The sequence below is a fragment of the Vulpes vulpes genome, chromosome 14 (assembly GCF_048418805.1).
Source record: "Vulpes vulpes isolate BD-2025 chromosome 14, VulVul3, whole genome shotgun sequence".
NCBI lineage: Eukaryota > Metazoa > Chordata > Mammalia > Carnivora > Canidae > Vulpes > Vulpes vulpes.
Window position 1 is genome coordinate 76082732 of NC_132793.1, and position 23389 is coordinate 76106120.

At 44.3% G+C, this 23389-nt stretch overlaps 1 protein-coding gene across 9 annotated transcripts in view; it reads left to right on the plus strand.

The window, feature by feature from the left end:
* Positions 1-23389, plus strand: part of LHFPL2 (LHFPL tetraspan subfamily member 2) — a 153743-nt gene that overhangs the window by 74732 nt on the left and 55622 nt on the right. For 6 of the 9 annotated variants that reach the window (XM_072736943.1, XM_072736945.1, XM_072736944.1 and 3 more), the window contains one exon: positions 347-404. The exons of the other annotated variants lie outside the window; for them this stretch is intronic. The gene's annotated coding sequence lies outside the window, so the exon portion shown is untranslated. The remainder of the gene's footprint in view (positions 1-346; positions 405-23389) is intronic. 9 annotated transcript variants of the gene reach the window in all.

The following is a 23389-nucleotide window of genomic DNA, read 5'->3' on the forward strand; positions in this document are numbered from 1 at the left end:
TTTTAAGACTATTTATAAAGTGCCCTCAAGGACATGTGTTGTGTTTTCAAGTTGGTCTCTTTGTGAGGGGAAAGGAAAGGATGTAATAAGGTGCACGTTGATGGGCTGCACTTCCCCCACTGCTCTCCTCTTTTTTCTGGTTTATCACTGGTTTGAATCCTGTGTTAGTACATCAGTGTTCCCAAGAATAAGTGGCTATGTTCTAGTGCAAGTTGAACTAACTACATGCTGCCTGGGGGCCAATATTTGAAACATCACCTATTAATGAGACATAAAAATTATATGCTAAGTCTTCTTCACATTAAAAAAAAAAAAATCTGAGTTTTTTTCCAATTGGTTTCTCCAGGTGGCATTTTTCTGAGATTGTTCATTGAGACTTCCCAGCATTCCTGCAGATAAAATAGGTAAGTACTTGAAATCAGATACCCTTACTATAATAATTCTATGGATACACTTTCCAGGTAGGTAGCAAATTACTTCTTGAAAGAGGTGCAGTGTTTCAAACTTTTGGACCTTGAATGGTAATACTAGTTTTTGTTATTGTTTTGGGGGTTTTTTGGTTAGAAATACCTCTTGGATGAGCACACACAAATGTTGTCAAAGACCCTGTAAAGGTTCTCTGTCACCATTCGTAAACAAATTTTATAGCTCTTTTTAATGCGCATAGCTGACTCTATATTGTCTTTCCTTTTGAGTCTCTGTGGGGTTTCACCATTTGTTACCATTTTTCTGTGAAAGGGGAAGTAGAGATGACCAATTCAAATTACCCAGATTTATTACTTGATGACAGCTCAGGTAGAGGAATTGCCTAAATAAAAGTTGCAAACAGTTGACTAATAGGTGATGTATGATGGAGTCTATAGATTCTGATTTATAAAGGTCACTTTTGGAAAATGTTAGTAATAATAATAGGGGTTGAGTAATCTCCTACGGTGTGCATTCAGGAGATCAATTAAATAATTGTTTTGAAAGACTTTGATCCATTTCTGACTCTAAAAAAAGCAGACAGTATTCAACTCAATTCTCTAGAAGCCTTGTAAGGAGCTGGAGGGTGTGACTCAGGCTAAGGGGGCCCGGTATGTGGGTTGGATTTGGGACCCACTGGCACTCTCTCCTGGAGGCTCTGCCGTATGCAGTGAGTTCACAGAATGTTTTCACAGACACCATCTCATTTGTGGAAGGGTGATCTTTTTAGATTACAGATTCTGGGGAAGGAAAAATTGCCTTTATATCATGAATTAAACTATTGATTTCTAATATGTTATTAAAGTGTTCTAACAGCTACTACTGCTTGGGTTAGATTAAGCAACTTGGGTTCTTTTCTTTTTCTTTTCTTCTTTTTTTTTTAATGGGAACTGTAAACACTTGTGAGTTATAAAATTATTTGAGCAAAGTTCCTTCTCATGGGAAAGCCAGGGCTGACCCAGGTTGGGTGGTGTCTTGTGAAGGTTAATCATTGGCACCTTATCAAACTGACAATCCTTAAATAACTGTTCCATATTTATTTACTGGGAGTAGGTGAAGCTGATTTTCTATTACTAAAGACTATTAATAAAAAACATATATCTTTTCCTGTATGTTGAAAATAAGGGATTTATTACATGTGATTTTTCTGAAGCAGGTGTTCATAAGCCTGTTTAAAATTTGATTAATAGTAACACTCTGCCGTGCATCGCTCAGGTCCAGACTTTCAGATGCCTGTCAGCCAGGGGACGTTGAGGTTGGTAGTGAGGCCTGTTTTCACTCATACAGTTCTATGAGGAGAAATATTCTCAACAGAGCCAGATCTGTGCTGGTGAGGAGTGTGTTTATTTCTAATCCCAGGCACTGTCTATTTGAGCGGAAACAGGTCCAATTGCCATTTTGTCCATTATGTAAGGAGTCGCATGTGAACCCGAGTTAACTGGCTCCATATTTCCCATGTATTCCAGTGATGATTTAGTCCCCCTTTGTGGGTTGTCACCCTGGATCACTGCCAGGCTGGCCTGTTTAATCCAGCTCTAGGGAATAGCCAATTCCATTCTGCCAGTGTCTTCAGGAGCTAAGTCATGTTCATCCTTGAAATCCCCCTCTCTGACGATTTAGCCAGATAAAATTCAGTTGGTCTTTTTTTTTTTTTTAATTATGAATTCATCCCATAGAAATGCAATAAAACTTGACTTAGACACAAGAGTGGCTTTTCTGAAATAACAGTATGTGAATTATGAAGAAATCTGACAACTCACAGCATATCAACTTGTTGAATAGGTTTCTCTTGAACAAAGAGTCATTGCAGTCTAAGGAGAGCCTTGTCATCAGGTGGTCCTAGGCTGAGAGTCCATCTCTGCTGGACACTACCTGGGTTGGGATCCCAGGTATGGTGCCAGTTGGCTGTGTGACCTAAGGCATGTTCCTTTGCCTGATGGAACTCCTCTCTCCTTATGTGTGGATACCCCTTCCTCCCAGAGTGCTTTGGAGGATTCAGTGAAGCAAAGATAGCAGCAACAAGTACCTCCTGTGTGTCCTCCTGACATCAGGGCCCTTGGAAGGAGCCCTGGGTTAGGATGGAGGAAGTGCTGTGCCACGTGCCTCCTATGCCTCACTGATAGAGTGTCAAGCTGTAGTACCCGCTCTGTTCAGCCCTGCCTGCTCTGGAGAAATCTTTGAAAAGTGTGAGTTTAGGGTATGTGGTTGGTATTAGGGTATTAGGTATTAGGGGGCTTCTATTGGGCAGGTTTAAAAAAAAAATCTAGTCAGACTTTCTGGGCTTGAGTCCCAGCTCTAGACCTTATAATTAGGCGTATGACCTTGAACAAGTTATTAACACCCTCCCTGACTCTCACCTGTCTCACAGGATTGCTGTGAGATTAAATGATGTATTGTGTGTAGAGTGCGGCATATGGAACTAGCACCTAGTGAATCTCAATAAATATGCTCAAAAATTCAGCAGGACACAAGAAGGGACGCAGAGGATTTGACTTGAAAAAATATCCATGGTTTTAAAATATCTTGAGTTTGTACTTTGGATTATTGAGCTTTTTATATGATGTTACATTATTTAGATCAGGAAGGATCATCTTTTTCCAGAATGAATGGAGAATGACCTTATTCTGCAATGTGGGACTACCTCATCAGAAGGGTGAGGCATTGGGAGTTGGTCTTCTTTGGTTTTCTATTCATGAATAAATGAATCTTTCCCCATCTGGGGGAATTCTTGCTAGAATTGACCAAATGAGTGAAAAGAGAACTCTAGCCTTGCACTGCCCATTGTGGTAGCCACCCTCCCCAGATGGCTGTTGAGCATTTGGATCATGGCTAGTGTGACTGAGGCACTGAATTTTTAATTTTATTTAATTTTGATTCATTGAAAATTTAGAACTGAATGTCACTTCAGTTATTGGAAAACTTGTAAGCATATTTGAGGCAACTTGGGCAGGCAGATCTATTTTTTCAACTGTATACTTTATATGGTTTAATCAGGTCAAGTATTTCTGATGAAAACTTAGTAGCTGAATTGAGATGTACATTAAGTGCAAAGTACACAGCAGAGTTTGAAGTTTTAGTGTTAGGAAAAAAGGATGTAAAATACTTTTAATACTTTTTTATATATATTGATTATATGTTAAAATTATAATATTTGGGATATATAGAGAAAATTAATTTCCTCCTTTTAAATATTTCTACTAAAAGTTTTATTTTTATTTTATTTACTTATTTACTTTTTAAAAGATTTTATTTATTTATTCATGAGAGACACAGAGAGAGAGGTAGAGAGATAGGCAGAGGGAGAAGCAGGCTTCCTCTGGGGAGCCTGATGCAGAACTTGATCCAGGTACCCTAGGATCATGACCTGAGCCTAAGGCAGACTTTCAACCACTGAGCCACTCAGGTGCCCCTCTACTAAAATTTTTATTTTTTTTTATTTTTATTTATTTTTATTTTTTTTTCTACTAAAATTTTTAAATGCCATACATGGCTCACATAATATTTCCATTAGACAGAGATGCTTTAGAAGATCCCTGAAAGAATAATTTCTTTTTTTTTAAGATTTTATTTATTTATTTATTCATGAGAGACACACAGAGAGAGAGAGAGAGAGAGAGGCAGAGACACAGGCGGAGGGAGAAGCAGGCTCCAGGCAAGAAGCCCGATGTGGGACTTGATCCTGGGACTCCAGGATCACACCCTGGGCCAAAGGCAGACGCCAAACTGCTGAGCCACCCAGGAATCCCCCAAGAATAGGGTAATTTCTAATTTATTAAGTAAAACAGTTTTTTCCAATCTTCGTGAAGATTATGAAAATGATGTTTTTTCTCCTTTTAAAGTGTTTGTTCACAGTCTGTAGTTTAGAGGAATAAATCTATTTTATTCTATTTTATTTTATTTTATTTTATTTTATTTTATTTTATTTTATTTTATTATTTTTATTTTATTTTTTTAGAGGATATTTTTAAATATTGAGAATTGAAAAAAAAAAAAAAAACAACGCACATAGCTGATGTGCCTGGGCCTTATGTAATATGACCTGAGGCTCAATTTTGATGTCTTTGCCGTAGACCTTTCTCTTCCACTTTCTTCTGAAATGGGCCAAGGGAAACACTCACCACTATCTACCAGAATATGAATCCAAACACTACTTTTCAGCTAAATATTCTGTTTCCTTGATGATTGTTAATTCTGACATTTGATGCAGATACCATGACCCCAGGGTCACATTTTGACATGTCCCAGGAGATCAGTTTAGGAACTGTCATCCAAGGGAACTGGATAACTACCTATAGTGAATTAGTACTCTCTTCTTACTATGGTACCAGTAATACAGAGGTATATTCTCAAAGGAATGATGGCTTGCTAGATTCTTAGTTGTCGCCAATGTATGTATAAAACATGAGAAGATGATACAGTTAGGATCATCAGTGTTTTTGTTTCTCATTCATGCCCCCACGTGACACTGAAGTATATTCTCAGAGGTGGGGGAAGAATATTTGACTTGGAATCGTGCTGGTCTGGGTTTGAGTCCTGGCTGGCTGATGGTGATGGTGGTGAGTTTTCCTAAGTTCTGATTCTGTCCTTGGGTAGTTGGTGCCAATAAACACCAGCCACTTTCCTTATCAACATTCTTCCATTGTGTGTACTTGATCTGTGACACCACATGCCTTTGATAAACATGGCAAATACATTGCCATCCTTGTAGTTTCCCAGACGAAGTAAAGGAATCAGAAATTTTACTTTCCAATATTGTTCTCTCCAGGAATTGATATTTCTGTATTGAATGCAAGCCATTACCACATTTTCATAAAGAATCTTTAGCCACCAAAAAGTGGCTTTTCTTTGCATGGAGTTTAACTGTTATGACATTGAGGTTTTTAAGTTCCAGGAATAGAGTATAGAATTCATTCCCACCAGTAGTTTGGAAGCCGTTAATAGGGGAGGGTGTAATAATCTTCCTCCTTTACTGAGGGTAAATTGAATTAAATATATAGTATCTGGATAGGAAAACGATAAAATAAAGTAAAAATAAGATTGTGGTTTTCAAGACTTTAAAAAAGCAAGTCAAAGTAATTGTATATATTGAAGACTTAAAGTGAAAGCAGTTCTTTTTCTGCTTTGTTACTTACATGTTGACAGCTTGCCTTTTTTCTGATAAGTTTTGGCTAGACCTGTGCCATTTGACAGGAGAGTGCTGAGGATTCTTCTCAGCAGGGACAGAATGAAAAGTTGCTTTCTTTGGTAGACTGAACTTCTGAGGGCTGGTCTGAGTCTTTTATTATATCATCAGTGTCCACTACAATGTCTGATGCACAGTAGGTGCTCAGTGAATATCAGTTGAATGGACGGAAGATAAATGTCTGTGGTTAGACTGTAGAGCTAGTTTTATGGCATCCTCTGAAGAGAACTCTACTTTGGGCACCTGATGGGCAGCACAGCACAGTATCTGTCGTATGCTAAATGCTCACTAAATGTTGGATAGTTGGAGGAGTGAATGTAGGCTTAAGTTTAACTTCCAGTTTATAAGAGAGTTTAGGAGTGTGGCCCATTTATAATTTGGGAAGCCATACAGGCTCTTTTCAGCAGAAGAGCAAGCTTAGACATTTGGAAGGCACCATGGCTAGCAGATTGACCAGAGGCTAAGATACCAGGTAGAAAGTGTTGCTGGCAAGAAACTAGGTGGGTGAAGAGGGTGGCTTTGGAGGGTCAGATGGGCAAGGCTGCAGCTAACCGAATGAAGCACAGTCCCGGGTTAGCTTTGGATGGGAGCTGGGACAGCTCTCTGGATAGGAGTAGTTTTGCCATAGTAAGCTTCAAGTATGAGGAATGGGTGTTAAGAGAATTCTCATGTACTGGCCTCAGTTCTTTTGAGAAGTAGAAAAAGTTATCTGTTTGGGAGAGGATGGGTGAAGTTGGGGGTTCTTATGCTCCCCCACGTGGCAAGGAGCTCTTCTCAGTGCTGATGTGATGAGAGTATCCATCTTCCTGTGAATTCTGGACCTCTCTGATGAATTATTCCACAGAGAATTCAGGTCCTCCATCTGATGGAACAAGTCCACAAGGATGTTCTGGATCTCATTTCAGTTTTGTTATGAACAAATGCTAAAGTCTGTGTAAAAAAGGCTATGTGTAGCTCCTCCATCAGGTAGATTTGGTTCCAGTTGGGTACTCCTCTTGTCATTCCACCTACACAAAGAAATGCCTCGATCCTTACATAGAGAAAGCTTTTTCACCTCCATGATCCACTTTGTAAATTGCTCCTTGAAAGGAAGGTGCTGAACACACCTCATCTGAATGAATATGCATTGGGATGGTGTAGAGGTCTCCCTCGCAGTCACTGTAAGATGACATTGTATGCTTTTACACGAAGCTTGTTAACGTAGCTAAGTCAGAGCTGTATCTATCTTGATCATTTCTCATGTCAAACCATAACCACCAAAGAAGGCAGTGTAGTATAGCTCTCAAGTTCTGAGATCTTGCCCCCATAAACACCCAATCTGCTCTTTGAAATTTCATGCTGACTTTCTAACAAAAGCTGGCTTCTTTTGAATTAAATGTTGATTTAATCTACAATCCCTTCTGGAGTCATTCAAAAGCCAAAATAAAGTTTTTGTAATCTTTTCCCTTTCTGTGCTCTAGTACCAGCGGGAACCACTAGTCATACAGTGGTCCTGTCTGTCCTTCAAGATGCCAGCCTCCCCAGAGCCACCAGCTAGCTGCTCACCACGTCTCAGAGGGCTAGGGTGCCAGGCAAGCTGTAAGGATGGGATTGGCCCCCCATCTCTGTACCTTATGTTACCAGCCCAGAACAGCCTGTGAAAAACTCTTAAGAGCTAATTGGCAAGCTCAGATGGACTTAGAAATGTACCTGATTTTGATCCAAATTATTCTATATACGCAGCCAAGTTGTGTTAGGAAATGGGCTCTTCCTGTCATTAACTCACAGCTTAGGTCATCTCTTTCATGTAATGAAGGCAAATATGACTGAGAATTCACTTTAGAAATCTAGTGTGACTAATCTGCAAGAGCTGGTTCCTGTCTTGTTGCCTCATCAACACATTTCTTTTTCCTGCTTCATTCTCTAACTGTGTTCCTAATTCAGTTGAAGTTCAGTCCATTTTTCTCCTAATATTCATGGGCTGGTTTTGGACTGGAAGGACACAGCCAGCCTGGCATGCTAGTCAACTGCTTTCATGGGCTTCTCATTCTTAGTCACGCTCAGGGGGGCCAGCTTACTGGCCACTTACACCCTATGGCAGGTACATGTAAGTCTCTCCTTCTGGAAACTGTCAGGCATTTTGGTATAAGAGTAGTTGTAGAGAAGGTCACTTGGGCAAACCTAAAGGAATTCTATTTTTCTTTAGTTGCTGGTATGCTTGCATATTTATGTGATCAGTACACCTCAAAGTATAGGTCATTCTTTAGCTGCCCAAAGCTCACACCTATTTTCCCCAGTGCCTTAGACACTGGTAGGCTTGTGAAGCTGAGCAACAACTCTTGTATACTATTATTGCTGGACTAGAGTTGCCAGAAGATGTTTATGTGTGTTTTCTACCAATCATCAAAATAATCCAGGTTCAAACAGAAAAGTATACACATGCAGGAGAAAAGAAAACCAGTCTCCTTAGGGCCAATCTAGTGGCCACACTCCAAAAAATGTCTCTTTTTGTACATACTTTTCTTTATATAATTGAGTGCTTACTTTGTATACAACTTTACAGTTAATTTTTTGTTTTATAGGGTACTATATTCATATCCCCTCTATCATTAGATGTTTCTTGTTAAAGTATTTCACTGGTTGAAAATTATATCTATGATAAATATGTAAATCATCTTAACCTTCTATTTTTGACATTTGACATTTTTAAAAATCATTGAATATAAACATTGATTGTCCTCTTATAGATGTTTGTTCAGTTTTAAAAATATATCCAGGAAAGTTGGGCTCTCACTGGCAGTAAAAGAGAGTCCTTGTTTTAGCACACCATAAGGATCCCTAAGGACCCAAATCCTTGCCAGTTTGGGAAGTAAGAATGGCACCTTATTTTAATTCTTGCTGTTTTTATTACTTAATGAAATTGAATGTTTTTCATCAACAGAATAGCCACCCATATTTTCTTTTTATTTCATTAAGTCCTTTCAGGTGAAATTGTCATTTATTTATGACTGTTGTGATGTTTATAATTTTGACCCATTTTCCTAGAAAGGTTATTGAGATGCATAACTTTGCACATATTGTATTCTCAGTAATAGTTAATTGTATACAAAATTATCCTGTATTTGAGATGAAAATAGGTGTGGAAGTGCCAAAGAGAATACACTTGGAGGTTCTAATGTGACTTCTTGGTCAGGGCTGTCAGCATCTGCAAAGTCAGCTGTATCCAGTGAGCACCAGACCTTGTGGGCACCCCAGTCATCACCCTGCCTCCTGCCCAGGTACTTCTCCTTCCCCTCTGCCTGTGCAGGGCAGACACGGTATAGCTCACATTGATAGAATACTCACAATAAACACACACCCTGGCTCAGTGTTCACCGACCCCATGAAGTCATTCATACTTGCTACTCCCTGGTGTTTCTTCTCAGACTACTTAGCTGACTTTCCTCTTCTTATCATTGTTTCCAGGGAATCCTCTTCTCCCTTTTTTCCTTTTCTTCCTTGCATTCTCCAAATTATCTGACTCACCCCATGACTTCAGCTGCCACTTGTGGGCCAGACCTCCTCAGACCGAACCCCTTCTCTAGGCTACAGGCCCAGATAGCCACCGGCTTGTTACAGGTCTTCCCCTGGTGTCCCACTGGGACTCAGAATGCATTGTGCCGCAAAATGAACTCATTCTTTCTCTCTCCCTGGCTCTGTGGCCTCAATTCTGTCTCCTAGCAAAAAGGACTACCGTCCATCTACCAAGCCAGACACCTGAGCAACATCTTGAGACCCCTCTTCACCTCACTGCCCACATCCCAGGGGTACCATGAAGACCTATGAGTTCTCCCTCCTTCATAATGCTTCATCTACATCCCTGTTCTTCCTGCCCTGGTCCAGGCCACACTCCTAGAAGGAACGAATGTGTGTTTTCCCAACTAGATATCATCTTAAAAAAAAAAAAAAAATCAGGTTTCTTTTTTTTTTTTTTTTTTTTTTTTTAAATTTATTTTTTATTTATTTATGATAGTCACAGAGAGAGAGAGAGAGGCAGAGACACAGGCAGAGGGAGAAGCAGGCTCCATGTACCGGGAGCCCGACGTGGGATTCGATCCCGGGTCTCCAGGATCGCGCCCTGGGCCAAAGGCAGGCGCTAAACCGCTGCGCCACCCAGGGATCCCTCAGGTTTCTCTAAAATAAAATTGGTATTTTGCAGGACATGGTATTTTAATGGGATATTTGTGAATTTTTTGTATGAAGTGAATCCTCATCCATGAATTTGCCTTTTGCAGAAACTTGAATTTGGTATCTACTTGTTTGTTTTAAAACGAAGTATGCCTTGAATAATGTCTAATACATATTAGTCAAACAAGAACCCCTAGACATTACTTTCTAGCTAAAGGGCTTTTGATTTGAGGGCTTGACATTTTTTCCTTTGGATCTTAATTATTTCCATATTGCAATATGTATTGTTTTTTGTAATATTGGAGCTATCCTTTATTAGCTAGCTTTTCAACTTCACCTCCCAGGGAACTCAGGCAAGAAATACAAATATTTTCATAAGATTCTTTGGGGGAGTAAAATTAATATTTTTGAGAATGAAATATGGTGAATTGTCTCCTAAGGATTGAAAGACTTTATTAAGATAGCAAAGTATCCTTCCCCAGGGGTACGTTTTTCCAGGGCTTATTGGAAATATGGTGCTGGGAAGTATAAAAGGAAATTTAATGCCATGGAAGTTGGAAACAGCCACTGATCCAGTCTGTTTTTAGAACACATATAACACACTAATTCCCAGAGATTTAAGACAGCTCTGTTCACTTCCTGAGGCTGTCCGGCTCATTATGACTGTGACACAGAAAGATTCTTCAGCATGAATATGCCATGACAGTGTTTTATTTACTGTGAATATTCACTATACTTGAGTATAAGGTGTCCCTGTACATCTGCCTTCCCATATTGGTTATCAGGTTGCTTCAGTATTGGGACTTTTCTTAAATTGGCTTCCCCTAGACCCGATCCTGTGACTAGGATTCAAGCACACATAGGTTGTTTGTGAGGTAATCCTGGAGAACATTGGTAAGGGAATAGGTATGTGAGCTAGCCAGGAGATGAAAGGCAATAAAGAGATGATTTTGAGCAAGTCCCTGCTGTGGGCACCTGGGCCTGAATCCCTGGTGAATTTTAGGAGGCATCCTTCAGAACCAGCCCATTGGAGGCCCCAGCAAGCTGGGAGAGAGGTCACCTCCACCTCACATCCGTCACTGATTGGTGGCTGCTCTTGAGGCCAGCGTGTAAGGCCTGCTGTCTGCTTGGGTGCCGGTCATGGGTGCTTGCTGTAAGCATGCACCCAAGGGATATGAGACGTATGCATGGGGGCACTGATGATGCCTGCTGAGCGCACTGCTTTAACATTTTTGACTGCGATAGACAAGTTCACTTGGAGACATCTCAGGGCCTCAGAAACAAAGCACATGCAGAGAGATTGCTAGTTGCGTATTCATTTTATCAGAGTCTGATAGATATAAAGAATTTAAAATACTGAGAATTTGATACCACTAATCCTGAAACGGAGAAGGGAGGATGTAGGGACGATCTCAGAGAGTTTGTCTAGATGTTGACCCTAAAATCACACATCGTATCTCAGTAAAAAGCTGGTAAGGCTTCCGAACAACTGGATTGTCAGGGCTTCTTACAGGGCTGAGGTTTCCTCATTGCTAATCAGCCTATAGAATTATAATAGGCCCACAAGGAAATTACAGTGTTTTTTCCATGCACTCAGATCTGGAAGAAAACAAAAATCTGACGGAAATCTGTGGCCAGCCAAGTCTGAATAGAGCCATCTACATTGCTTTGGGGAATTCCTGGGGAAGGAAAGAAGATGGAATCCAAGCTGTTTAGTGCACCTCAGAAAGAACCCTTCTGTTATTTTCTGATTCCTCTCTGTTACACAACAGTCTTGAGGACACATCTTGAAATGGAAATTATCCTCTAATATCCTATTGGCTGCTCTATTGGTGTCATTTAGGGGATGAGTGGATAAAACCTTGAAGCTGTCTGGTATCTCACCATTCAGACCTGTTGTGTGACGGTGGAGCAGCGAAGAGTAGGACGGTGTCCCTGTCCTCAATGAGTTCCCAGTCCAGCCTTGAGAAGACAAGCAGAGAAGTTACTGCTTCTGTGATAAGCTGATAGTATTGGGGACAGAAGACAGAACAATTAATTCTGACATTTGGGGAGGGCATTCTGGAGCTGTGACATTTGCATTGGGCCTTAAAGATGACTCAGCTTCCATAAGGCGTGAAGGAAGACCGTGGCATCCCGGTCGGGATGAGTGCGGATGGAGGCAAGGGGACTGGAAGTGCCGAGTGTGGTCAGGGAGCAGTGAGTGGTGGTGGGCAGGAGAAGCCAGCTTGTCCACGTCCTCAGGGCCTGGCCACTGCCTTCCCTGTCTCTCCTGTACTGCCAGTAGGCAGATGGTATTTACAGCCGGACCACTTCTGTTCCCTCCAGTTTTCCCAGCAAATATCCTGCCATCGTAGACCTAACTTAGGATGGTGAATGGAGCTTGTACAACCTGCGTGGGGTTCAGAGGTCCACAGATGCAGCCTTTGGCAGTGAAATTAATGTTTTGTGTTTAGCAGCTGGTCAGTGATCCGTATGGTAGGGGGCTGCCTTGTGGATGGGGACAGTGACATGCTTCATGCAGGTGGCCAGCATTACCTGTAAGGTATAGTACTTGTCCCCTCTTTGCCGTGTATTTTCTATCACTCTGACGTGCCCAAGTGTCCTATATTTCTGGAAATACCTAGCTATATATAAAAGAATGTAGAATTGTTTGTGCTTGTTTTTCCCAGATTTCCTCCCATCTCTGCTCTAGTTGTGTCATGGCATTAGCGTGGTGGTGCTTTTGGCCGTGCCTCAGGGGCACACCTGCTCTTAGAATCCCTCAGTACGTGGCTTGAGGAAGAGAACCAAATAGTAAGCCAGCTGCAGGTTTTCTCCCATTTCCCAGCTGAATCTCTCAGTTGTCATTTTTGTCCTTTGTTTCTAACAGAGTAGCTACCTTGGCAGAGGGAAAGAGCACTCGATGTGGTGCCCACATCCTGGGATCATTTCTCAGGGGAAATCAGGAGCAGGAGCTCCAGCTGACTCCCAGACACATCTCCAGGAACCCTGAGGAAGTTGGCCATTACCATCTCACCAGATCCTTGGACTGACCTCTTGCTGCTTAAATTCAAGATCGCATGTGGTTCATCCACCCTCACAAAGGTTCTCCGGTGGCTGTGCTTTAGAGCTCCTTCAGCCAGTCACCTTGTTTATGTCTTAGACTGACCATTGTGCTCACGATCCTTTCTCTCTTAGGAATTTCTGCTTCCTCTTTTATCACACATGGAGTGTTTTTTCCCATGGAATTCCCCCATTTGTCTGTAGACTCACTTTATCCCACCCTTTGAAACTGCATTCAGGCTTCCATGAGATGTTTCCCTGATGATTTCACAGCATAAGACAGACTTACAAGTTTTTGATGCTAAAGAAAGAAATAGTGAGATATCTTGAGTCCGATTTAGTAAATTGACCCCTGACAGCTGTGTGTCTTTGGGTGGATCACTGTCCTTTAGTGAATGTATGTAAGAATAATCAACTCAAGAAACCTCTAGCAGCCTGATGCATAGATTCTTCTCTCTACCCCTTGTCAGTAACTCTCCTACAGACAGGAAAATATGAAGGTAAGTAGGGTATGTTTTTCCGTTTTGTGTTTAGCCTCCAGCGTTGCAGTGTGCCTTTCCTGTTCACTATCCTCCAGGTGCAGAGAGGTGGTTCTTGAGGAAACTGCCTTTGTTCCTGGTCTTGTGAGTGCATGTGTCTCAATGGTCGTGATTTGACCTGGCCCAGCCCACTGGATCTTTACTCACTGTTGGACCGTTGTGGTCTCATGACCAGAGTACTAGACCAACTTTTCCTGTACCATTGCTACTGAAAGCTGCCGATGGAAAACCTGGTTTTGAGATGGATGAGCTTTTCCTTTCTGATGGAGCAGAAAATTATAGGGAGGGTATGGATTTATGGGAGGGTATAGGTTGGTGACTAATAGGCAAGTAAGAAGTAGAGGAGTTCTTCATCAGCTTCGGTGGAAGACTAGCTTTTGGCTCTACTATTGGCTGTGCTATTTTCACTGAATTTCCAATTTATTTAGTCAGAGTAAATGTTCATGTTCATTCTGTAGGAAACAATACTAATGTCAATGCTCAAAAATATTATATCTGAAGAAAAAAACCTCCAAACCTTTGTGTATATAACTTTTAAGGAAGTTTCCTAGGGCTAATCAAGACGCTTCTGAGTGAAAGTTTATTCATGTCTAGTGACCTGAGAGACAACTGTGGTGATTTTTAGTTTTATAACCCCACCTCAGGACTCGCAGTAGTGGTGCCACTTCCACATATTAGAAGGTGTTCTGGAAACATATGTGACATTTCTGGGATGTTGCATAGATCATCAAAATGAAAGCATGCAACACTAGACCTATTCCCCAAATTCAGGATTCGTGACCAAGCTTTCCAAAATAGTGTTACAGCAAAGTAGTCTTTTTTGGTTTCTATAAACTTATTTGTTCATTGTTAAGCAGAATTTATTTTTATTGTGGGACTTTTCAGAGACCTTAATGTGTACAGCGGCTTTTCAAGGGTTGGGATGTAGGATTCAGTTCAGCATGTGTTCTGGGACCCCGTTGGTCGAAGAGCACCTGTGATCATTGTCCAGACCTCATGTCACTCCGACACACTGGGGAGATGCTGACGTGTGGTAGGTTTGAAGCCATCACAAATCATTTTTTGCTCTTCTCATCCAGGACTCTAGCCTTATTTCCCTACCTCTGGAGACCAGGCTGGCCTTCTCTCACTTGGAGTGATAGGTGCAGCACAAGTATTGTGTGAGTTCTAGAGCCTAGACCTTGAGAGGCCTGGCAGCTTCTGTTTTTGCCCTGTTGGGACTCTGCCTTGAGACTTCGGTGAAAGGAAGCCAGTCCAGCCTACAGGAGGATGAGAGCCTCCTCCATGGAGGAGAGCCGCAGGGCCCCATCAGCGACAGCATTAACTGCCAGATGTGTGAATGAAACCATAGTGGGCCTTCCAGCATAGCTGACCCAGCTGAGAGCAGTGAGTCCAGGAGCTAGGGCAGAACCAGCAGAGGAACTGCCCAGACGACACATGGTATCATGAGAAATAATAAATCATTCTTTTAAGCCACTAAATTTTTTTTAAAAGATTTTATTTATTTATTCATGAGACACAGAGAGAGGCAGAGACACAGGCAGAGGGAGAGGCAGGCTCCCTGCAGGGAGCCCCATGTGGGACTTGATCCCAGGACCCCGGGATCACGCCTTGAGCCGAGGGCAGACATCAACTGCTGAGCCACCCAGGTGTCCCTAAGCCACTAAATTTTGAGGAGCTTTGTTACACAGCAGTAGTTAACAGGGACACTGACTTAACAGTAGCACCCAGTTAAAAACTGGAGACAAAAAAATATGGCTGTTTATCTAATCAGATACTTTCTATGAGGTTTTTCTGGCTTAAAATGAAATTTCTGCACAGGGATTTTCTAGAAACCTGAGTCATGTGAAAAAATGTCAAGAAAAAATGTGTTTGGCATATGATTAACAGCACCAGAAAACAGCACCCAGTCCCAGTGTGAGCAAGCCAGCACGGGTGGTGCTAATGCTGCCGCGGGAAGAAGGGGAAAGGGACTGATGGAGAAGTTGTAGCGATCCCCACACTGCTGTCGGCGAAGTGTTCCCAGGGCCTGACAGCTATCTCTGAGGTGACCAGGGTCACTTAGGGCTCATTCTTTCAGCCTAATAATTAGATTCAAGTAGACACGGCTTTGGATGCGGCCCATCTGCTCCGCTCGCTGGCCAGCTGCAGGGAGGGGAGGCCTTGCCAGTGTTCCAGCCACACAGCAGGTTTAATTACTACCGGCTCCCAGGAGCAAATCTGATTAGCAGATGGTGAAGCCCCAGTGAGATGTGGAAGTGCAAGAGGCCGGGGGCAGCACCCCTGGCTGAGGCCTGATTGCTGAGTGCCCCGGCCCGGCAGCTGTCTGTCCTTGGCTATTACACCCACCATCTTCTCGGTGTCCTGCGGCCAGGTGGGCCTGTTGACACAGAAGCCGGGACCGCAGGCTCACTATCACAGCTGACAGGCCTCAGACAGTGGCCACATCAGGAGTTACGCCCAGGCCTTAACAGGCTCACGTGGGAGGATCGTGACAGTCATGCTACGGCCACACCGGCCGCAGTGAGTTGGGAAGAAGCAGAAGGTTCTGGGAATCATGGGAGTTGGAGCTGGAAAAGACCCACTTGGTCATGAAGCCTCTTCCTCTGTCATGGCCTGATCATTCCCCCGGGATACTCTGGAGCGGTTTGTAAAATCTGTTTCCGAATGACTCAGGCCGGGAGGCTTCCAGCCATTCCCTTGGGAGATGGAGCAGCTTGTTCTGCGGAAGAAATATTTTCCTCACTATTGGTGGGGGTCTTTTGTTGGTTGGCTCCAGCCTCATCACCCCTGGCTGGTCTCCCTCAGACCACCCTGAGCTAGTCTCCCTCTACCTCTTGACTTCCCACAGTTAAAGCTATGTCATGCTTCCGCTGAGCAGCAGTTAAACTGAGGAGGAGGGGCCTGCTTCCTGGTCTTGGCACTTTCTGAAGTGATGACTTTCTCCAGCTGTTTCAGCATTCTGATTCCCCTACTCTGAATTTCTCTCTAATTTTTTCATCCCTGTAACATTTCATATGTGTGGAAATGGTGTGGTACTTTCTGAGCACTGTAAGGGTATATATTTCACCATGAGAGGGGCATATTCTTTTAAAATGTTTCCAACATTCTTTTGAGCCTTTACTAGATTGGATTGACCTTGGTTTATACGTCACAGACTAAAGGGTGGGACAAAGCGTAATTAGAACATGGCTCCCCCAGAAGCCAGTAATAATGGTAACATACATGGTACATGCTGGTTGGCACAGTCATGTGAACACTGTGGTCCTACGGCATTTCTTCTGGGGAGTTGCTGTAGCTCAGTGTACAGTCAGTAAAACAAAGAGAGTAAGAGTCTGTGTATCTGCACAGACCACAGTCATGTTAGGAACGTTTAGTAAGCAAGGGCTGGTGGTTTTGTGGGTCTCTGCCTTTGTTGTTACTGATGGAGCTAGGAGATGAAAAACAGGAGCTCACCAATGAGACTCAAGTTCAGGCCATGTGGTGTTTATAGGCTATGAGATCCAAATTGGAATAGTGGTTTAGATCGTTGTTTTTCTAAGCATCTTCCACAGCATGCTGCAGTTGCTCCAGTTCCTAGGGCCATTCTAGAGGCTACCTGGAGGTGATGGTGGTCATGGGAGCAAGGTGGCCCTTGTCAACTCCTTATTTTATACTCAGTACTGGCTTTGCTTCTGTCTGTTTCATATACACATCGAGGGGTTGCTTGTCAGGTTCTGTTTAATAAATAGTGTTCCATGTTCAAAAAGAAAGTCTGCAAACCACAGGTTCAGAGAACTGACTTCTAGTAAAAACAAACACAGAGAGAAGCCTCTTTAGCCAAGCAACTAACAATTACATTTCTGGGATCCACATAGATCAATCCACAGACATTTGGAAGCAGCAAAAAGCAAAGAACTAAACAAATAGATATTTCTGTGTCATCAGGAAACTCTTTGTATAAACAAAACGTGTAGCCTGTGACTTCTAAGTGGCAAGGTGGACAAGAGGCCAATTCTGGTCATATGTGCAGGTGACTCTGCCAGATTGTGTTATTCTCAAGTTTGCAAGCCCCAGTGAGTCCTGGAGTTGAGGTTAGTAAGAATTACATGATAAAAGCAACCACTTTTTGGGAGCTTTCCATTTGCTGGACATTGTGCCTCAAGATGCATCATCCATGTTAGGAAATGTAGGTTCTGTTATCCCCATTTCACACATGGAGAAATTGAGGCTCAGAGACTAATTTGCCCAAGGTCACCCAGCTGCTAAAGTGATGGAGCTGAGCATGGGTCCCTAGAGCTAGAGTTTATGTCCTTAAATATTTCACTATATTGCCTTTCTCTGTTAATTCCTTTTTTTTATCTTTGCGTGTACGTGCATGCATTTGTGTAGGTGTATTATGTATGTATATTTTTTTCCTCCTAATGAACTTGGTGAATGGAGTACCTAAGGATATCTAGTTTGAGAAAATGTCTGTTTTGTAATCATAATTATGACTTTATGGTCATTCCACTCAATGTTCACTTCATATAAAATTGAAATTTGGTGTTAAACGTAAATAATCCTCATTGACAGAGAAAAGAATGTAGAGAAAGGAGCCAATAATCTAATCTTAACAGTGTGTACTAATACTAAGCAGGCATGTATAGCCTTAGAAGTGTGTCTGTGCCTGGATTTAATGGCTCATGTGAAGTTTTATTGGTGCAGTAGAAATCAGAACTGTTGGGAGGCCTGGGTGGCTCAGCAGTTGAGCATCTGCCTTCAGCTCAGGGCGTGATCCCAGTCTGGGGATCGAGTCCCTCATCGGGCTCCCTGCGAGGAGCCTTTTTCTCCCTCTATGTCTCTACCTCTCTCTGTGTCTCTCATGAATAAATAAATAATCTGTAAAAAAGAAAAAAAGAAAGAAATCAGAACTGTTGATGCCCATTGCTAAGGCAGATGGGAATAATGTCTCCCTAGTTTTAAGTTTTTAAATTTGGATGCTTTTCTCTGATTTCTTAGCTTCTCTAGTTTATCCTCCATACGGGGCCTTAGCAAAAGCCGAGTAAGGCAAGGTCTCTTTTTGAATGTCTGCTCTTGACCTAGTTCATGGCCTTCCAAATGTGCATGAACCTATTCCTTACTCTGGCCAATAACCAGATTGTCTGAGCAAGTGTGTTAGGTACTGCTAAACTCTCTGGTCAGTTGAATCTGGAGCAAAGTAGGTCCAGTAAAGAGTGAATTTAATAGGCATTTAGTTTTGTTTTTATAGGTGCATTTAAAAAGCTGGAACTGTTTGAGAAACTATTTCACAGCACATCCAGGTGGCTCGAATGATCTGCCTCCATGCGTCAAACTAGTTTTAAACAAGACGAAAGCTTGTCGTGCATTTCTCTCCTGGAGCAAGTGAGGCCCTCGAGGAGAAACATGAACTTATGTGGGTGCTTAGGAAGTGTTGAGCAATAACTCTTTGAGGCCACAAGGGCCCCACTTGCCTAGCAGAAATTTATGAACAGTACCCTGGTGGCTTACAAAAGTTCATTTTCTCTCCCAAGTGCCTGGCTCACTTCCTGAAAGTAACATTTTCATCGAAGGGTTGGACCATACCCGATCTTGACAGAGATGTGCCCGAGAAATCGCATGCTTGATTCTGTGGCAGATGACAGAGACTTTGCTGAAATAGGGCCTTAGAAGTGGCCTCCTGATGGGGAGTGTTGGTGAAAGGGGACATGGAGGAAAAGCTGCTAGACTACAGAGTTCTTTCTGACCTCATCTAACAGATCTCTGAGATCTTGCAAGTCATGTTGGAGTTGGGCGTGCAGGAGCGTCAGACCCAACAGGCTGTGAAAGTGTGTGATCTGCTTCACAGTGACAGGCAGCTTGTCAAGGGTTTCCAAAACATCTGTTTCCAAGAGGGCAGCAGAGATTTCTACAGGGGAGTATTTCCATTCACTGTCCATGAGAAACAAGAGTGAGTGGGCGTGCGTGAGACACAGATCTGGAGGAAATGAGTCTGCTCTCCACTTGGGATTATAATGCAGATGAATTCCATATTTTGGTTAGGGAATGTTTTCTTTTAAAAAAGGGAAGACAAGAAAGAAGAGCTCGGATTCTGACCCAGTTATTGAAAAGCAGACTAAGAGGCAGTCAAATGCCTGCTCAAGCAGTCCGGTGGTTGTGTCTTTGTGTTTATGTTCGGGGGGAGGGGGGGTGGCGGGGGGAGGTGTGCGTGCACGGGCCAGAAAATGGCCCCGGACTTTCTGGCACCCTTCTCCGCCATTGGCCTGACTTCCCCACCAAGGTGGCCTGGCCACGCCAGAACAAACCACTCTGAAACTGCTGTGATCAGCAGAGCTGCGGATCCTCACGGCATCTGCGCGCATCAGTGACTTGAGGATTCAGACACAGCATGCGTACTCATCCTGTTGACAGAAATCATAACAGAGGTTTGTTTTCCTGGCTAGTTTTTCTCTGAGAAATGGTAGCCCTATAAGAAAACAGCTTTGGACTTTGATCTGGAGGTTTGCTATGCCTACCCCGTCCCCTACTCCGTAAGTCCAGGAATGGAGAGGCGGATTTGCTCGCTGTACTTTGTGTTCAAAATGTGCCACCTCTGATGGTTCCAAAGCAAGAGTCCGAGCTCTGTTTTACCGCAGAGGAGTCATTCAGCCGGTCACTACCGGGCCTCCACCATGTGCACCAGATGCTCTGGGCGGTTGTGATGTTGCCTAGGGGAGACACACATGGTCCCTGCCCTCTGGAGTTTGCTGTCTGCAGCAGGCTGGGCATGAGGCCCTCACAGCTTGTGGGCTTCAAGAAAGGGAATTGTACAACGTCTAGAAGAGAGCCACCCAAGGGGCTGCACGGAGCTGAGAACAGACTCCGTGGGCAAGTCAAGCGTCTCCCTCTCATGGCTCTCACAGCACTGGTGGGTGCTCAGTGAATTTCCTGAGCCACCCTCAGGCCTTCCCAGCCTGGTCCCAGATCCGCCAGCTGTGCAGCCTTCTCAGCCCCTTGCAAGAGCCAGGGCAGAGTGCTTGCAGCCAGCCTGGCCCACTGGAGGTGGGTCTGCCCTTAGCATCCCAGCCTGGAATTGCAAGAGACAATACAATCAAAGGTTCTGAAAGACTCTCCCCATCCCGCCCCCTCCAACCTCCCCTCCCCACCAGCCCTGCACCCAGTCACCTTTTCTGGCTTTGGTGCACCTACAGCAGAGGCTTCATGCCTCGCCCTGATCCCCCACATACTTGGTCCTACTTGGCACCGTGCACACCTCCCTGTCTCTTTCAGGCCTCCAGCTGAATGTATCTGAAGGTGACTCTCTGGCTGAGGAAAGGCTCTTTCTCCCCCTGCATCCGGGGGGCCAGGCCTGGGGTCTGAGGACTGTGTCTCAGGGACAAGGCTGTGCCCATGACCATCCTGCTGTTCTCGATCCTCTCAGAGGGGTGGTGAAGGAAGGATGGGAGACTACCATCCCAGTGCCATCCCGGTGCCTGCCCCAGCGAGGTCTTGGACACTTGCCGCTCCCCCTAGGGCAGAAACAGGGCTCTGGGGTGGTTCCCATAGGCACTTACTGAGCAGACACTGATGTGCAGCCCTGTGGCCATGTGACAGTGAGTCCAGTGAGCATGCGGGGCTCCAGAGTGTGTGGGGCTCTCCAGTAAGGGAGGAAGGATGTTTTCTCAGGTGCCCCATGCTATGGAAAGTGCTGTGCTCTTAAAGGAGTACAGGTAATGACTGGTCCCTTTTGGTGGGAGTGGATGGTCTGAAAGGAAAGGCTCCAGGGAAGAGACGTCATTGGAGCTAGACCTTGAAAGACAGATGGCAGGTGGCCATGTGCAGGTGGAGGATGCGGAGCCCACAGTGCTGAGGTGGGCACCTGCGGGCAGCCCGCCTGCCTGGAGCCCTGAGAGGAGCAGGGAAGGCCGAGCTGTGTTCGGTGCACGCACAGCCGGAGCCCAGCGGAGCCCGGCAGGGTGATCCCTGGAAGTCCCAGGAAGCCTTTGCAAGCGCCCTTGGCCAGTAGATTCCACGAAGGGACACAGGCAAGGGGGTTTGGCAGCGCCGTGAGGACTGTCCTGCTGGGCCCGCGGCCGTGTTTGCCACTCCAAAACCTGAGCCTCCCAAGGGATCCTACTGGAAAAAGCATGCTCTGGGGTGATGTGGGCTCCCTTAGACATGGTTCACTTTTCTTTTCCTGATGGCAAATCAGAGCCATCACACAATGCGGAAGAATTTATTTCCCAAGGACGCAGAGGTAGTTGGACAAAAGCTTAACTAACAATGGTTTTAAAAAAAAAAAATCTAAAGGTCACGGAGCTATTACATTTCTGTAGCTTAAGGATTCTGGAGTTACAGGTGGCTTCCCTTCTAAAGAGGACCCCTGTCATAAGTCAAACTCCAAGCATCCTGATGTTATTTTTACTACAGAAATGCATTTTTTCAACGGGGATGCTCCCCCCCCCCCTTTTCTTTTAGTTTAACGTAGCCTTAGTGGTTAAGGCTTCTACCATTTATAGGCTACGTGGCCACAAGCCAATGACTGCCCTCACCTGTGTAGGGACCCAGGCACCTGGTGCTGCCTTGATTATTGCCATTTTCCTGTGATCTAAGTCTGAAGGAAAGTTCTCTTTTGTGTGGGCTTTGCAGCACAGTATTGTTTGCTGTGGGTTTGTTTTTTGATGTTTTCTCCCCATTTAAGTGTTACTGGGTCCCCAGAATCTGTTTCACTAATTAATCAGCTGTCAGGCTGGTCTTAGTGCAAGAGTTTATGTAGGAGGACCCCCGCCCTTTCCCAAGGGCTCCATGACTGGCCCAGCCATGGGTCCAGGGGCGTGTGACAGCCTTGGGCTGCTGCCTCTGTGTTCTCCCTACGATGGTAAATGTGAAGTGGTTTCTACAGGCAGCAATTACATTTGAAATAGGAGCCCTATAATGTCCTTCAGTGGGCTCCCACATCTCGCCACTGCACTGGGGGTTCTCAGATGAGAAACTACAGAAGAAGCACTCACAGGGCCTTTGGGTCTTCGGTCAGTATGTTCGTGTTTTGTTATCAACAGATACTTGGAAGTTCCTGCCCACTCCAGTTCCCAAAGTTTCCTCACCTTCACTACCTGCCACCTGAGAGGTCCCATTAGACAACTCGTTTCAAAGTAGCTGATTTAGCATCTGTCTGGAGAGCAAGTGCCATGCAAATTAGGCCTGAGGTTGGGGTCGGGGATGGTTGGGGAGGTGAGGCTGCTGCTCAAGGTGATCCATCTGTCAAGTAGTGTTTTAAGGGACATACTTCCTCTCCCTGGCAGGTAAGGGGTTTTCTCCTCCTTTGTTCTCACTACTAATACTCCTGCCTTTTTCCCTCCTGGAGACCTCAGGCCCTGCCCGGAACACTTTCATGATTCCTTCTGGTGATGTTAGAGGTCAGCAACCCTTCCTCACCAAAAACACAGGGGTTTCCTTACTGCTAAGGGCCAAGGGTGGGATGACAACTTCTGTGTCCCCATAGCAAGGTGACAGCTGCCTGGCAGGGCTGTGAGGTTTGTTCAGACAAGCAGATCACTCCAGATCCACCCCAGAGAGCCGCCTCAATGAGACTGGTGTCTGCCCCACGGAAGAGGAGCTGTTGTCCAGGGCTGCCATTAAGACAGTGAACTTTGTAGCTGTTTTGATGTGCCACTCAGGAGTCAAAGCTGGTTGTGGAGCAGCAGCAGCACCAGGATGCTTGAATAAATGCCATGGACACAGGTGCCAGCAATGGTCCCAGCACCTCTATTTTCTCCCCATCTTAGGGAGACTGAACATGACCAGTGTGGTTCTCTTCCACCCAGTCCCTGCTAGTGGCCACCAGGCCCTCTGCATGCCGCAAGCTGTGAATGAGAGGCCACCACGGTTTCTAAAAAGGATGGCCAAGACCAAGGTCTGTGGCCTGTTGAAATCAGTGACCGAGACATTAGCTCTGGAAGGAGGAACTAACATGGAAACCATTGTTTTTAGAAAGACATAGCATGTTTCTTCTGTCATTTTTGCAGCGTTGGCAGATGAAATGCTGCAGCCCAGA